This window comes from Mustela erminea, chromosome 1 (genome assembly GCF_009829155.1).
Source record: "Mustela erminea isolate mMusErm1 chromosome 1, mMusErm1.Pri, whole genome shotgun sequence".
NCBI classification, from domain to species: Eukaryota; Metazoa; Chordata; class Mammalia; order Carnivora; family Mustelidae; genus Mustela; species Mustela erminea.
This window is the reverse complement of record NC_045614.1, coordinates 213,162,161-213,177,624: the sequence shown is the minus strand read 5'-3', so window position 1 is coordinate 213,177,624 and position 15,464 is coordinate 213,162,161. Positions and strand designations below refer to the sequence as shown.

Genomic DNA, 15,464 nt, shown 5'->3' with positions numbered 1-15,464 from the left:
AAGTAATTTCCCCAAGGTCCTTGAAATTTTTAAAGACTTTATTATTATCGTGTTACTCATGAACCATTTGGACAAGAATCTATCCCATTATCTTATTATCTTGTATCACATTTCTTTCCTGAATTATATTTGTTTGGAAAGGATCATATAACTCTATGGGAAACAAGTTTATGTCTGTCATATTTATGGTACTATAAATAATCTATTTAATGCGTGACACAGAATGAGAAGATAGGAACCAGAAGGAACAAGTCAATAGGATCAAATGTGAAAACCGCCAGCTTTAAGAAGAGGGGAAATAGGGGCACCTGGGTGGCTCAGTGGGTTAAGCCACTGCCTTCGGCTCAGGTCATGATCTCAGGGTCCTGGGATCGAGTCCCGTATCGGGCTCTCTGCTCGGCGGGGAGCCTGCTTCCCCCCTTCTCTGCCTGCCTCTCTGCCTACTTGTGATCTCTGTCTGTCAAATAAATAAATAAAATCTTTAAAAAAAGAAAGAAAGAAAGAAAGAAAGAGAGATCTAAGAGCTGGAAAATGGAAATGAATCACGGTGTTAAGGTGCTAGAGGCAGCCTACCTCTGACTGGCATCAGAGAAAGGCTCATGGAATTGAAAAGGGACGAAAAAATCTCTGAGGGAACGTCAACATTCTATCGTCTATGGTTTTATATTGTCTTACATACCAGTGTTCTCCTTCCTGCTGCTCGGTGGGTCTTGAGTCAGCAGATGAATACAAGTAGTGTGTGTGACTACAGCTCGGGGACTTGAAGCTGCAAATGAGATTCGTTCTTTGTTTGCCACCAGCAATCAATTTCATGGATCCCATGCTAAACTGCAGCATCACTGTAGCTTCCAGGCTGGGATGTTTGTTTTCCTTGTGGACTTCGGAATTTTTACTGATTCTATATTCCATTTCTCCCACTTTGGTTCCAAATAAACAGAAAATAGGAGGAAAGAACTACCTAAATAAATCACTGTTGAGAATTACATAGCAAGGAGAAGCAAACCACCATCTGTGGTTACCAGAGTCTCCTATGAGACTACAAAAAGATAATTCTTACCACTGTTTCCCTCAAAGTGAGAAACTAACTTCCTTGTGTAATTAGAGAATTATATACATTGTATTATTAGAGAGTTACCTGTATTACATATACTGAACATTTACTTCTCTCTAGACCTCTTCCCTTTCAGACTGAAGAAAAAGTTGTTGATGCCAAAGCCTTCCTTTCCTCCTATTCCAGGAAATGTCTGACTTCCAGTCTGATATTAAATTTCTCTTTGAACATGAATTAATGTGCCCTATTCCCAAATCAGGGTACCAGAAATGGGTAGAAATAGATGCTAGGTGTGAACAGACAACGTCTACCATAGTATCCTCCCAGGCACGGTAGTTGATTCAGGGACTGAACTTGTTAGCTAATCAGAAACAATAAGAAGTACTCTCTATATTTTTCTGGTACTTGGAAAGGGACTTGAAACTGTATGGATACAAATCTGGAGGTACATGAAAACAAATCCTGAGTTTGTTTAAGCATAAAACTAACAAGCATCATCCATTAATAAATAACTCACATTTCTTAAGCAGCTACTATATGCCAGACTGTGGGCTCCACTTTTTAAATGGATTATGTTATATAATACCTCATATAATAGTCACAGGAACACTATGCAATAGGTAATGCTATCATGCCCATTTTTGGTAAATGGAGAGATGTGTCACTAAGATCTTCCTTCAAGAGAGGGCTTACTGACCTAACTGCTGGAATGCTATAAGCAGACAGTTTTTAGCCACCAGATGCAGACTATCTAAATCTTCCTTGCCCAGTTATGCCCTTCCCAGATAGTTCATATCCAGGGACCAATCAGGTCAGGGCTATCTTGGCTTAATACAGGACAATTCTAATGGTTCATTTTATCTTTGGAGCTCTCTGTGGGATGTGCCAAGACTGAGATCAGCCCTGCTTCTCACCCATACTTTCTTACTTCTCTTCCATAGGTGTTGATCTCATGGACATAACATTCTAAGAAACATCCCTAAAAATATCCAACACGCTAGTCCATTTCAGAGTCTGCTTCCCAAAGAGCCCATCTGCAAACACCATTTTACAGATGAGATGATAAAGCAGAAATCCCCTGGCTACACCATCGCTCGGCATGAACGCTGGGGGATCAAGAGTCCTTAAATAGATAAATCTTGCTTAAGACACCAAAGCTGATCTGGAATTTAGAACAGGACTCTGGGAGTTATCTCTAGGGGAAAAGGTTGGGAAGGCCCTGTTGGGGGAGCCATGGAAGCCTGTGGAAGCTGGGCTGGAGTCCAACCTCTATGGAGGACAAACAAGGCCCAGGTCTGCTTGGTGTCCAGCGCGACTACAGGAGATGACACGCAGTTGCAGTAGCATACAAAAGAAGGAACTTTATTTCATTCTCTCCAACTCATAGCCTCTTTGCTAAGAGTGTCAGTTAAAATAAAAACAAAAACCTAAAACAAAGAATCTGGGCATTTTAGCACATGGTTAACTACAGAAAAAAAGCATCTTACAAATCTAAGTCCTTTATTTTGGCCTGCAATGTTTATGTTGCCCAGATTTTATGTTAATCCAAATTATTTCCAGTAAGAGGTACAGGAAGACTAATTTACGCAATTGTTTGTAATCATCACCTCCTGTGGTCTTTTGAAATATTATATTTGAGGCTATTATGACTTTCTTAAATTGTATTTTAATGAATTCCTTGGAGGGACACTTTGATTAAAAGGCATGATACCTACTAAATGATGAACTAATAAAACATTCTATAAGAAGAATTTATCAAATGAGCCTTTAGATTGGACTCATTTATCAAGCCACAGAACAAAAACGAAAATGCATAATTTTAAAATGCTTATAAGCACTTATAATTTAAGATTAGTAGAGATAGTGAACGGAATTCCAAAGTAAGGGAAGGAAAGTAACTGTAGGAAATGTGCAGGAGATGAAAGTCTATCAAAGAAAGAGAAGAAATAATTGAATAATTGGAGGTTGAAAGTGCTAAAGATCAGCACGAAAATCCCTCAGAATTAAAACCATCTGAAAACAAGTAAAATAAAAAAATAAAAATAAAACCATCTGAAACTCCTTTCTTAGCAAAAGCACTTAATTTCTTACACCTGGATATATTTATCAAACATGTATCTCCACAGGAGTGCCTGGGTGGCTCAGCTGGTTGAGCATCAGACTCTTGATTTCGGCTCGTGTCATGATCTTGGGGTCATGGAATCAAGTCCTGTGACAGGCTCCATGCTCTGCAGAGTTTCTGTCTCTCTCCCTCTGCTCCTTGCCCCTGCTCTCTCTTGATCAAATAAATAAATAAATAATCTTTAAAAAAAAAAAAGAGAGAGAATGTGTCTCCACAAATGGAGGGTTGCTGGAGGGTAGGTGTGTGGGTGATGGGCTAAATGGGTGATGGGTGTTGTGATAAGTTACATGTAACTGGGTGTTATTATAAGTAATGAATCACTAAGTCCTACTCCCAAAATCAATACTATGTTACATGTTACCAAACTAGAATTTAAATTAAAACTTGAACAGCAACAACAACAACAAAAAAGAATGTATTTCTAAACAAAATAAAACAAACAACAACAAAAAGAATGTTTCCCAAAATTTACCATCAAAATCCAAGAAGGAAAGACAGTAGCTCTTTCTGGATATCCCCTCAATAAGAAACATGGATGGAATCAACCTAGTCCATTGAAAGCAGAGCTTTAGAACAGAATAATTCTTGAATTTGTTTCTTGATACTCTTTAAATCAAATGTTCCTTTATAGTTAAAATAAATTATTTAGATATTATACTCCTTTCTCTGTACTTTAAAGATGATTTTAGTGTTGGTTTCGTGGGTGAAGGGAGAAGTGGGTGGAGAAATGAGACGACGAGGAACGGTCACCCACAGCAGGCTAAAGGCTTCAACATCCAACGAGCAACAGACTTTAGACAAAGCAAGACAAGACAGAGACCAGAAACCACCACCCAGCACCCAGGCTGACAGGACGGGGGTCAGCCTGTCCAAAGCTGGGTCAGATCTACACGTGGGTGAGGGAGCTAGACTGGGTTGTCAATTGCCACACTCAATAGTGAAGAAAAACAAGATTATACACAGCACATGACACCCAGTTGGGATATTTCAGTTTGTCAACTCTGCTAGCCCCTGTTACAGTCTGATGTGTCAGGGAGACTCCAACCTCGTCCGTATAGAAGAGTCGATCACCATCTTGGTCAGTTTTGGAGTACTGACCTACCTAGAGGTGGGAGAAGCTAAGGCTTAGAAGCCCCCCTTGGTACCCACCCAACACTCCCCCACCCTGAGGTCTTGGCTTCATCCAAAATCATAAAATAGACTTTTAAGTGAGATTCCAGACATGCTGAACACAGTGTAGCCTGACAGACAGGGCTCTTGGAAGCTCAGAGCAGCTGCAACATGTGGCTGGGAAGGACAGCTTGCCTGATTTCCAGATGCCACCGAGACTCCTCTCAGTTAACAGCAGTGACTTAGTTAACACCAGTTAACACCAGTGACCAGTGACTTAGTTAACATCAGTCACTGCCTGAGATCTCTCAGGAATAAATGAATTCAGTTAAACCTATTGCTCTTGTCTCTGGCTTTGGTCAACCCCCCACCCCTTGTCAGGCTAGTATGATCTGCCTCATTCAGCACAAGCTCTTGCCCATGTGCAACCCACAGCACTCTAGCCAGTTTCAAATTAAGGGAGAAAAAGGGGTTATTATTCTCTCTGGACTTACCTACTTAGTCTGAGGTGCTGTAAGAAATAAATCTTGAGATAGCCTTCTGTTGGTAGAAATGTATCTAGTCAAAATTAGCAGGCGTATCCAGAGCATCTCCCCGGATAAAGAGAATGCTATTTAGGCAACTAGAGTCAGTGTGAGCTGTTCCTTTAATGCTGGAGGGCTGTTTCCACCGAAATCCTGCTTCTTTCATACTTGCTTGGGGATTCCTCAGGGACTGTGGAGTCCCACTCTAAGACAATGACTAGATCTGGTAAGCACTATGGAGCATAAAAATCACATATTAACCATCCTAATAAGGAAGTAAGGGCAAGTGAGATCACAACCTCTCAGGGAAAATCAGCAACAAATACAGGCTCACAGGCTGCGTGCCCGGTTGGCATGGTTGATTTGTGTATAGCCGTTGATGCAAATTAAGGCAAACACCTCTCCACACCCAAGTCATTTTTAGAAAGCAGATAGCATTCTTGAAGGGCTGAATTGCTGTGTAACTACAATGCATAAATGTAGAATACAATGATCTTGGAAATAAGAGGTCTTGACCAACCCTTTCTCTGGAATAGGGTCATCTTGGAGATAGAAATTCTGTGTCTTATGAGAGGAAAACCACTTTATAAAGTGGCAAAAGAAGAGCCAGATACGAAACTGTTGTTAAAATATTACTAGTCAGTGTTACTCGTTGCTCTTAAAATTTAATTGTCAATCGATTTATTCTCAGAGAAAAGATGGCATAAGAATGGAGCTTACAGAGATAGAAGCAAGTTGTGGAAAAGCTTTGGAAACGTGGAAATACGTTTGCGATGACCATAAGAAAAAGAGGGTGTGCAGAGGGGAGCTATGTGAGGTGATCTCTGGAATAACAATACAAAGCAAGTTAAAAATCAAGGGACAGGATCGAGCAGGCAATTACCCAAATCCTGACAAAATTAACTTGAAAGGCAAGCTGGGTTATGCATGAAAAAGGTCAGTGTCTCCTTCTTTGTTTCCAGTGCCCCCGAGAAACATCGGGGCGGGGTGGGATGGAGCAGCGGCGGCGCCCCCAGCTGCTGTGGACAGCACGGACTGAACGAAGCAGCGGTCTGGGCTTCCTCGGGATCCACGGGATACCGACCCCTCCGCGGGGCGCGGCCCCTCACCCGCCACCCCGCCCCAGGGGCTCGCGGCGCCCCCTCCTGGGCACGCGCACACTGCGCGCTCCAGCTCCTGAGTCCAGGCTGACTCGGTAATTTCAGCCCAAGGGAGACAGAGGCAAGACCCTTTTTCTGGTGTTTTCACGAAACCTGAAAGATGGAGCCCCTCCGAGCAGCAGACACAAAGTGATCCCGGAGTTTCGGCTCTTGACTGCTGTCCAGGCTCTTCTCCGGGAATAACTTACTTAGTGGCAGAGGAGGAAAGGTGGGAACGGAGGCTAACCCCAAAGTCCCCGAGCGTGGAGCGCCCCGACATCTCCAGCTTCAATTTGGAGTGGTGGGGTTTGGTTCGGTCGCCTCCGCTCCGGCTCGGGTTTGGGAAGGGGCCCGTGCAGTGTCCCCGACCTCCGCCCCAACCCGGGGAGGGGTATGCGCGGTGGGTGGGCGTCTCCTGACCTCGCGCTCCTCCCCTCCGCGTCCCTGCCCCCTGCCTCTCCGGAACACACTGTGCGGCCGCTTTCCTCCAGCACGCGGCGCTGCTCTCGCTTTTATCCGCGGAGCCGCGCGGGTTCGTGCGCGGCCAGCGCCGCTCAGCCCGTCCGCTGGAATTGAGGAGCATTCATTGAATCTGCGGCTTTCATGACGTCTCTCTGCGTGGCCCATCACTTTTCTCCCAGCCGGGATTTTTTTTTTTTTTTTTCCGCCACTCTTGCTTTTTTCAAACCCTTCCCTCCACCGGTCTGCCGCCCGCGTCCCTATCCGCGTCCCTATCCGACGCACACCCCTCCGCCCCTCCTGTGACCCCGCGCCCAGCCCTCCTCTCCGCTCGCGGCCAGAGGGAGCCAGTTCGCAGACGGCCGCACCTGGCCGGAGAGGTTGGGCGGGTGGAGGGGTGGGGATCCGCGGGAACCGGGAAGCCAGACCCAGAGCTGGGTGCACCGCCAGGAGAATGGAGACTCCTAACAGCCTCCCGGGGCTGATGTGAAATTTGACCATCTGATTCCAGCTTGTCTTTCCTTTTCTTTTTTTATTTTCTCCCCTCACCATCCATCGTGTACTCAATTATCAAATCTTGCTCCGTTCCAAGAGGAGATCATGATTGAGTGAAACCACCCTGTCCGCAGCAAGGTAAGCGGTGCGCTGAGTTGCTCGAAGGCAAGAAGCTGGCACAATCTGGGCAAAACGTTCCGTGCCCTCGGGTCTCCACCTCCCCCTCCCCAGTCTCCGTGGCTGCATGCTTCACGCTGATGAGAAACATGATGCCCAAGTCAAGGGAAAGGCGAGGGAGAAGCCGGTTACATAACGGAAGGGAAATCTGTTTCATAGGGTTTTCATTAGCAACTGAAAACTCGCAAGGGGGGCGGGGAGAGGAGGGGGTCTGCATGCCCCGGGCTCAGAGAAACCCAGGCAGTCATTGCAGACATCATTTCAACATACGTTGGCAAAGAAGAAATGCACTGATTAACTGGTAGGGGCGGCTTGCAGTGTAGTCATTTACAGTTAGGAAAAGCCCATTGTCTTTATGGAAAGCTGTATCCTTGTTCTTTGCATAGAGGAGAGAGACGGAGACGGAGACAGAGAACATGAGGAGGAAAAGGAAAAGTGAGGGGTGGGGAGAAACCGGCAGAAAATGGGAAACAATAACTTCTAACTGTTGTCTATCAGTAAAACCAAGGATGTGATATGATGGCTACAAACAGTGACTAGGAAGCTCTCCCTAGAAGTAAACTGAATTGTTTTGTAACTGGAAGGGGAAAGAAACCTTCAGATAAAATGAGATGTTTATGGCATTTAGGGGGTTAGAGTAATCTGCTGACTTGCTTTCTCCTGGATATATATTCATGTGCATGAAGACATTAAGCCTGAATTAGTTTTTTAACAGAAATAACATTAGTATTTCCCAACCCCAATAAAACCTTGGGTCAATCCACAGGTATATCTTTTGTACCAACCTCAATATGGAGAGATGCTTAAGGAGGAAACATGGTAATAGGAACAGCCACAGATATGGGGTGAGGTTGATGGAGAAACAAAATACCAGAATTTTCCAAAGAATCCCGCCTCCACTCCCAAAAAAGGAAGAGAGAGAGAAAGGAGGGGAAAAAACTCCTGTGTTTAGGAGTTGGAAATTCATTATATGTTTAGAGTGTCTCCTGCTTGCTTTTATCCAAAGTCTGATGGTTCGGGGGAGCCCCCACCATATAGGTTGTAATATCACATCCCTACTAGCTCCTCACCCTGCCTACTTTTCTTTTGCTGAAAAACAGAGGAGTGGGATACCCAGGAGCTGATTAGAAAGAAAAAGGGGCTTGCTGTAGTCAGGGCATAGATAACTAAGCTTCGCCCATTTTGCCTGGAGAAAGAAAGAGCTGAGTCTCCATGGCGACCCAGGTGGGAGGGGAGAAGGCAGCTCCAATTACAACAAAAAACATTGGACAAAACTTTCGCAGCCTCAGGCGAAGAAATAAGCCAGTCAGGTATTCTGTGGAGGGTCCCAGGGTATCAGCAGTGCCCAAGTTCCTGCCCGCGACCCTCAAGGGGGCTTCGAGAACTGGCCCGCACCCTTAAACCTCCCAAAGTTGTCCAGAGGCCACGGAGATGGTTCAGGCAGCAGGTTTCGGATTCAGCACCAAGGCCAGAGCACAAGCGCTAGGTTTCCCACCTCCCAGTTGACTACCCCTGCGAATGTTATTAGCTTCTTTGGTGACTGAAGCGATCACTTTCTGTAAATGAACGGTTCTCTTGCCCGTGCAGAATCTGGATATCTGATTATCCACGGAATTGCGTGGGACAGAGAAGCTTGCAAATCATCCATTTCACGCATGGCGGTGCATCAGAGTAACTATTCAAAACCAAGAACACTGAAGCAGCAAAAGATCCAAGTTGAACTGAGAATGGAGAATGATCCTGTCCTCAGGGAAGCAAAGGGGTGCGGTGCACCCACGCACACGCGTACACACACACACACACACACACACACACACACACACCAGACCAGTCTCTAATGAGAGTTGTCTAGTTTCAGCCAAGTCCCTTTGGTTTCAAAAGCATCCATTCATTTCTTACCCTCTCACTGTGTTCTGTACTTTTTGTCGGGCTTAGATGACAGAAAGACTGTGGGAGCACCCTATCAGTGAGACAGCAGTTAACCAAATCCTTTCGAGGGGTCCTGAGATCCTGGAGGGCAGAGAAATAAAATACTCTTAGTCCAGACCTGACAGACTTTCTAAAAGAACTGATGAACTCCAGGAAAGGGAAGAGAGTATGCTAGTAGGTGAGAAGCAGTAACTGTATCTTTAAGGCAGCATGTGAGTAGGGCAGCTACCTTTCCAAGGTTGTAGGGCATAGGAAACTGGGAGACGAGACCGAGTCACTTCTCTTAATAGAAACAAGGAAGAAACTGTGCAAGAGGGGAGGATTTATTATAACTCAAGTTGTGTTTCACCATTCATTGAGAGAAAACAGGTAAGTCTCTCTCGCCATTCTGCCTTCACCTGGGGCAAAGCTGGTCTCTGTCCTGCTGTCCTCATCTTTGGTCTTAAATCCTCAGACCCCCCCAATACAGATGAGGAAAAATAGTGGAGGAAGGTGCAGTCACATTTCTAATAGACTGTTTTTGTGAATAGCATCCAGGTGTTACAAGGTATGGTTTGAATTGCAGAGCCCAGTCAAAGTTTGACAACTGGTTGGAGATACTGAGTACCTTTACAATACACTGGGTTGCTTTTCTCTTTTGAGGATGCACTTGTGTGTGTGTGTGTGTGTGTGTGTGTGTGTGTGTGTGTGTTTAGTCTTGAGCTGGTTCTGCCTTGTTCTCTCCAAATGAGAGCAATCCTGGTTTTCTTTGCTGGCTTTTGCAACTGTGGCTGTGCCATTGCTTTCTAAAGGTGATATGCACAGAGCACTCAGGACTTGGTTAAAGCAGTGTGCTTATACCTTCCAGTTTTTGTTTTTTGTCGTTTGTTTTTCATGATCTCTATTGAAGGCAGAAGCAATCTATTCCAAACCTGGTTAAAAGACGAGATGTTACACTATTTCTTCCATTTCAGTTCCTGATGGATATTGATAAGTTTATCCGTGATGTAATTTATTAAAAGAGTTGCTATCTAAAGTAGAGAGAAATGGTGCATGGAGTACTGTTAGGACTTGAAGCAACTATACCTTGGCTTTTCTCCATCTCATATTATCAGCAGAAGAGAAGTAGAGATTAGTTATGAAGATAAAGCCATATAAGAATATAGGTCATTCCATTAAAAAGATCATTTATCATTTATTTGTGAGTTCTAAAGCTCAATTTCTCTCATGAATTAAAAAAAAAGATGGGAATATAAATGATCTAGGTATAGATCATTTATACTGGTAGATTCCGTGTTCTGGTAGATTCTATGTTCATATATTCGGTGCTAATTTTTCAAACTAGGACTTGCTTTCTTCTTCTTCTTGGGGGGCTAATTGCTAAGCAAAGCATCATTATGCCCTAATGGCAGTCAATGGCATACTCCAAAATAATTAGTCTACCCATTTCAAGTAAGATTTGTTAAGGAGATTTAAAATTAATCCCTGTGCACTGGGAACATTTTTATAATATTTTTAAAATAATTTTGACACCTAACCCTGGTATTTCCTAAGCATTGGTAAATAAGGTATATTAACTTTTATGACCCAGGTCTTTATTTAATACATAGGACTTATTATAGGCTATTTCCTTTGAGTATAAAGAAATGTTTTAATTCACTCTCAAATTTCCCCCCATCTTACAAACTATATCTGCTTTACAGGATAAAAGAAAATAAAACATCAGAAGAGCTGTTTAATAAGCAATAGAAAAAATTATTGGCAATTAAAAATAAACAATATGCTCTTATTGAAGCTTAACCCCATTCACTGATTTTCATAGGTAGAAAGTGCTGCTTTTTTCAAAGGTTGAATCTTGGTTTTGTGAATCTTCACAGAATTAAGGTAAAGCCTCCTTATCAATATGGGCAAGTAGGCAAGGTGAAGCCCTTTTTCAATAACTCTTACAAATGGTATGTAAGAATATGTACATTAATAAGGGAAAGAGACCAGAGAGCATCAGAACAAGGGGAAGGAAGCTAGGGGGAAAGGCTAGCATTTAAGGCTACTATATTTTTACCAGCATTAAAGTAATGACACTTCTGAAACCAAGGGTTTTTTTGTTTGTTTTTTAACTCATTGTAATAGGACTTCAAGGCTCGTGGAACTGAGATGTTTAAATGTAAACAACTTTGGATTTATAGCTTATTGAGATGGCATTTATTGTTTCTTTCCTTTATTTCAAATGTCATTTTAAATATCAAAGGAGAATTCTGGATTTTTTCAGAATTATTAAATTTAATATCAATTAAAGGGAAACTGGTAGTTAAGTTGAAAAATCATCAAGACACTTGTCGAATTAAGGTTTTCTTTTTAGTTGTAGTTTGAGGGTTCAGGGAGATAAAAAAATAAAATACAACCATATGGGATAATACATTTTATAATGTATATTAAATAATTAGCTCTAGAAATAATTAAAATCCTTAAACAAAGAAAAGATCATCATAAGTATAGTTAGTGCTCTAATGACACTCTGATAAAGTACTAGAATATATACATACTTGATATTTTATTAGCACTAATTAATAACACAAAGTGATGCTGACCACCTCTTCTTGTGCATGTTGGCCATCTGTATGTCTTCTTTGGAAAAAAGTCTATTCAGATTTTCTGCTCATGTTTTAACCAGATGATTTTTGTTATTGAGTTATATAACTTTTTAAATACATTTTGGATATTAACCTCTTATTGAATAGGTGACTTGCAAATATCTTCTCCCATTCAGTAGGTTGCCTTTTCATTTTGTTGAAGGTTTCCTTCACTGTGCATAAGCTTTTTAGTTTGATATAGTCTCATTGTTTATTTTTGGTTTTGTTTCCCTTGCTTTTGAAGACAGATCTAAAAAACATTCCTAAGACCAATGTCAAGGAGCTTACTTTACTGTCAATGTTTTCTAGAAGTCTTATGGTTTCATGTCTTAAATTCAAGTTTTTAATCCAATTTGAGTTGATTTTTATATATGTTGTAAGATAGTGGTCCAGTTTCATTCTTTTGCATGTAGCTGTAGCTCTTCAATTTTCCCAACACCTCATTGAAGAGATTGTCCATTCTCCATTCTATATTCTTGCCTCTTTTCTTACAAATTGACCACAGATGTGAGGGCTTATTTCTGGGCTCTCTGTTCTGTTCTTTTGATCTTTATGTCTGTTTTTATGCCAATACCACACTGTTTTGATTAATATCAATTTGTAGAATAGTTTGAATCATGGACGATGATACCTCTAGCTTCGCTCTTCTTTCCCAACATTGTCTAGAATTATTTGTTTTAGTTCTATAAAAAATGTCATTAGACTTTTGATAGGGATTGCATTGAATCTATAGATTGCTCTGGTTATTGAACATCTTAACATATTAATTCCTCCAACTCATAGGCATGGAATATCTTTTTATTTATTTATTTATTTATTTATTTCTGTCTTTTTAATTTATTTTTTTATTTATTTTTAAATTTTTATTTAAATTCCAGTGAGTTAACATACAGTGTAATATTAGTTTCAGGTGTACAATATAGTGATTCAATAAGTCCATACAACACTCAGTGCTCAGTATACCAAAGGCCCTTGTTAATCCCCATCCCCTAATTTCATCCATCCCCCCACCCACTTCCCCTCTGGTAACTACTAGTTTGCTTTATATAATCGAGAGTATGTTTCTTCGTTTGCCTCTCTCTTTTTTCTTCCCTTTGCTCGTTTGTTTTGTTTCTTAAATCCACATTTGAGTGAAATCATATGGTATTTATCTTTCTCTGGCTTATTTTACTTAGCATAATACTGTCTAGCTCCATCCATGCTGTTGCAAATGGCAAGATTTCATTTTTTATGGTTGAGTAATATTCCATTGAATATAGAAAGCACATCTTCTTTATCCACTCATCAATTGATGGACATTTAATCTGTTTCTGTAATTTGGCTATTGTGGATAATGCTGCTATAATCATTGGTATACATATATCCCTTTGAGTTAGTGCTTTCTTTTTAGGTCATTTTTTAATTTTTTAAATTTTTGTTGTGTTATGTTACTCACAATACAATGCATCTTTAGTTTTTGATGTAGTGTTCTAAGATTCATTGTTTACCTATAACACACAGTGCTCCATGCAGTACATGCCCTCCTAAATATCCACCATCAGACTCACCTATCTCTCCATCCCACACCCCTCTAAAGCCCTCCGTTTGTTTCTTTGGGTCCATAGTGTCTTATGGTATGTCTCACCTTCTGAATTCCCCTCTTTCACTTTTCCTTTTTTTCTCCTTATGTCCTCCATGTTGTTCCTTATGTTCCAGAAAAATGAAGTCTTATGATAATTGACTTTCTCTGCTTGACTTATTTCATCCTCCAGTCCCATCCATGTTGATGCCAAAGTTGTGTATTCATCCTTTTTGATGGCTGAGTGATATTTCATTGTATATATGGACCACATCTTCTTTATCCATTCGTCTGTTGAAGGGCATCTTGGATCTTTCCATAGTTTGGCTATTGTGGACATTCCTGCTATGAATATTGGGGTACTTATGGCCTTTATTTACACTATATTTGTATCTTTGGGGTAGATACCCAGAACTGCAATTGCCAGGTCAGAGGATAGCTCTATTTTTAATTTTTGGAGGACTCTCCACACTGTTTTCCAGAGTGGCTGCACCAACTTGCATTCCCACCAACAGTGTAAGAGGATTCCCTTTTCTCCACATCCTCTCCAACATTTCTTGTTTCCTGTCTTGTTAATCTTTGCTATTCTAACTAGTGTAAGGTGTTATCTCAATATGGTTTTGATTTTAATTTCTCTGATGGCTAATGATAATGAACATTTTTTCATAGGTCTGTTAGCCATTTGGATGTCTTCATTGGAGAAGTGCAGGCTCATGTCTTTCATCAGTGTCTTATAGTTTTCAGTATACAGGTCTTTCACCTTACTAGTTAAGTTTATTTCCAGGGATTTTACTAAGTTGAAGAACATTTCCTCTATACTAACTTTGTTGAGAGTTTTTATCATAGGCAGTTGCTGAATTTCACCAAATGTTTTTTCTGCATTTTTTGAGATGACCATCTGATTTTATCCTTCATTTTGTTAATGTGGTCTATCACACTGATTAATTTGCAGTTGAACCATCCTTGCATCCCTGGAATAAATCCCATTGATCTTGGTGTATGATCCTTTTAATGTATTGTTGACTTTAGTTTGCTCATTTTTTTGAGGATTTTTCATATATATTCATCAGGGATATTGGCCTATAATTTTCTTTTTTTGTAGTGCTCTTGTCTGGTTTAGGTATCAGGGTAACACTGATCTTGCAAAATGAGTTTGGAAGCTTTCTCTCCTCTTCAATTTTTGGGAAGAGTTTGAGGATAGGTATTAAATCTTATTTGAATGTTTGGTAGAATTCACTAGTGAAACTGTGCTTGTGTTTGTTAGGAGGTTTTTAATTATTGATTTAATCTCCTTACTGGTAATCAGCCTCTTCAGATTTTCTATTTCTTCCTATTCAATATTGGAAGATTGTAAATTTCTAGAAATGTATCGATTTCTTCCAAGTTTTTCAATTTGTTGGTGTATAATTTTCCATCATAGTCTCTTATGATCCTTAGCATTTCTGTGCTATTGGGTGTAACTTCTCTTATATTTCTGATATTATTAATTTGAGCCCTCTCTCTTTCTCTCTTGGTGAATCTACCTAGAGGCTTGTCAATTTGTTTCTCTTTGTTAAAGAACCAGCTCTTAATTTCACTGATTTTTTTAAATTGTCTTTTAGTCTCTATTCCATTTATTTCCACTCTGATCCTTATTATTTTCTTCCTTCTACAAACTTTAGTCTTTGTTTGTTCTTCTTTTCTTAGTTCCTGTAGAAGTAAATTTAAATTGTTTTGAGATTTTTCTTGCTTCTTGAATAGGCCTATATTGCTATGAACTTACCTCTTAGAACTGCTTTTGCTGCATCCCATAGATTTTAATATGGCATATTTCTATTTCCATTTGTTTCCAAGTATTTTTGCATTTCTCCTTTGACATCTTCTATTACCCAGTAGTTCTTCAAAATATATTGTTTAATTTCAGTGTCTTTATAGGTTTTTAAGCTTTCTTATTGTAATTGATTTTTAGTTTCATACCATTGTGGTTGGAAAAAATGATTGCTATTATTTCAGTCTTCTTGTATTTATTTAGATTTATTTTTGTAACCTAACATGTGATCTAGCCTGGAAAATATTCCATGAGAACTTGAGAAGAAAGTCTATTCTGTAGTTTTTGGATGGAATTGCTCTGTATATATCTATTAAGTCCATTTGGTCTAATATACCATTTAAGACCAATATTTTCCAAATTATTTTCTGTCTGGATGAGCTATAAGTTCATTGATGTCAATGGAATGCTAAAATTGCTTACTATTGTTGTATTACTGTCAATTTCTACCTTTAGGTCTGTTCATCTTTTTTTTAATATGCTTTTA

At 40.4% G+C, this 15,464-nt stretch overlaps 1 protein-coding gene across 1 annotated transcript in view; it reads left to right on the top strand.

The window, feature by feature from the left end:
* The first annotated feature begins 6,459 nt into the window (after nucleotides 1-6,459).
* KCNJ6 (potassium inwardly rectifying channel subfamily J member 6) overlaps nucleotides 6,460-15,464 on the top strand; it is a 268,883-nt gene continuing 259,878 nt past the window's right edge. Inside the window, exons 1-2 of the mRNA XM_032354960.1 lie at nucleotides 6,460-6,802; nucleotides 6,840-7,038. The gene's annotated coding sequence lies outside the window, so the exon portion shown is untranslated. The remainder of the gene's footprint in view (nucleotides 6,803-6,839; nucleotides 7,039-15,464) is intronic.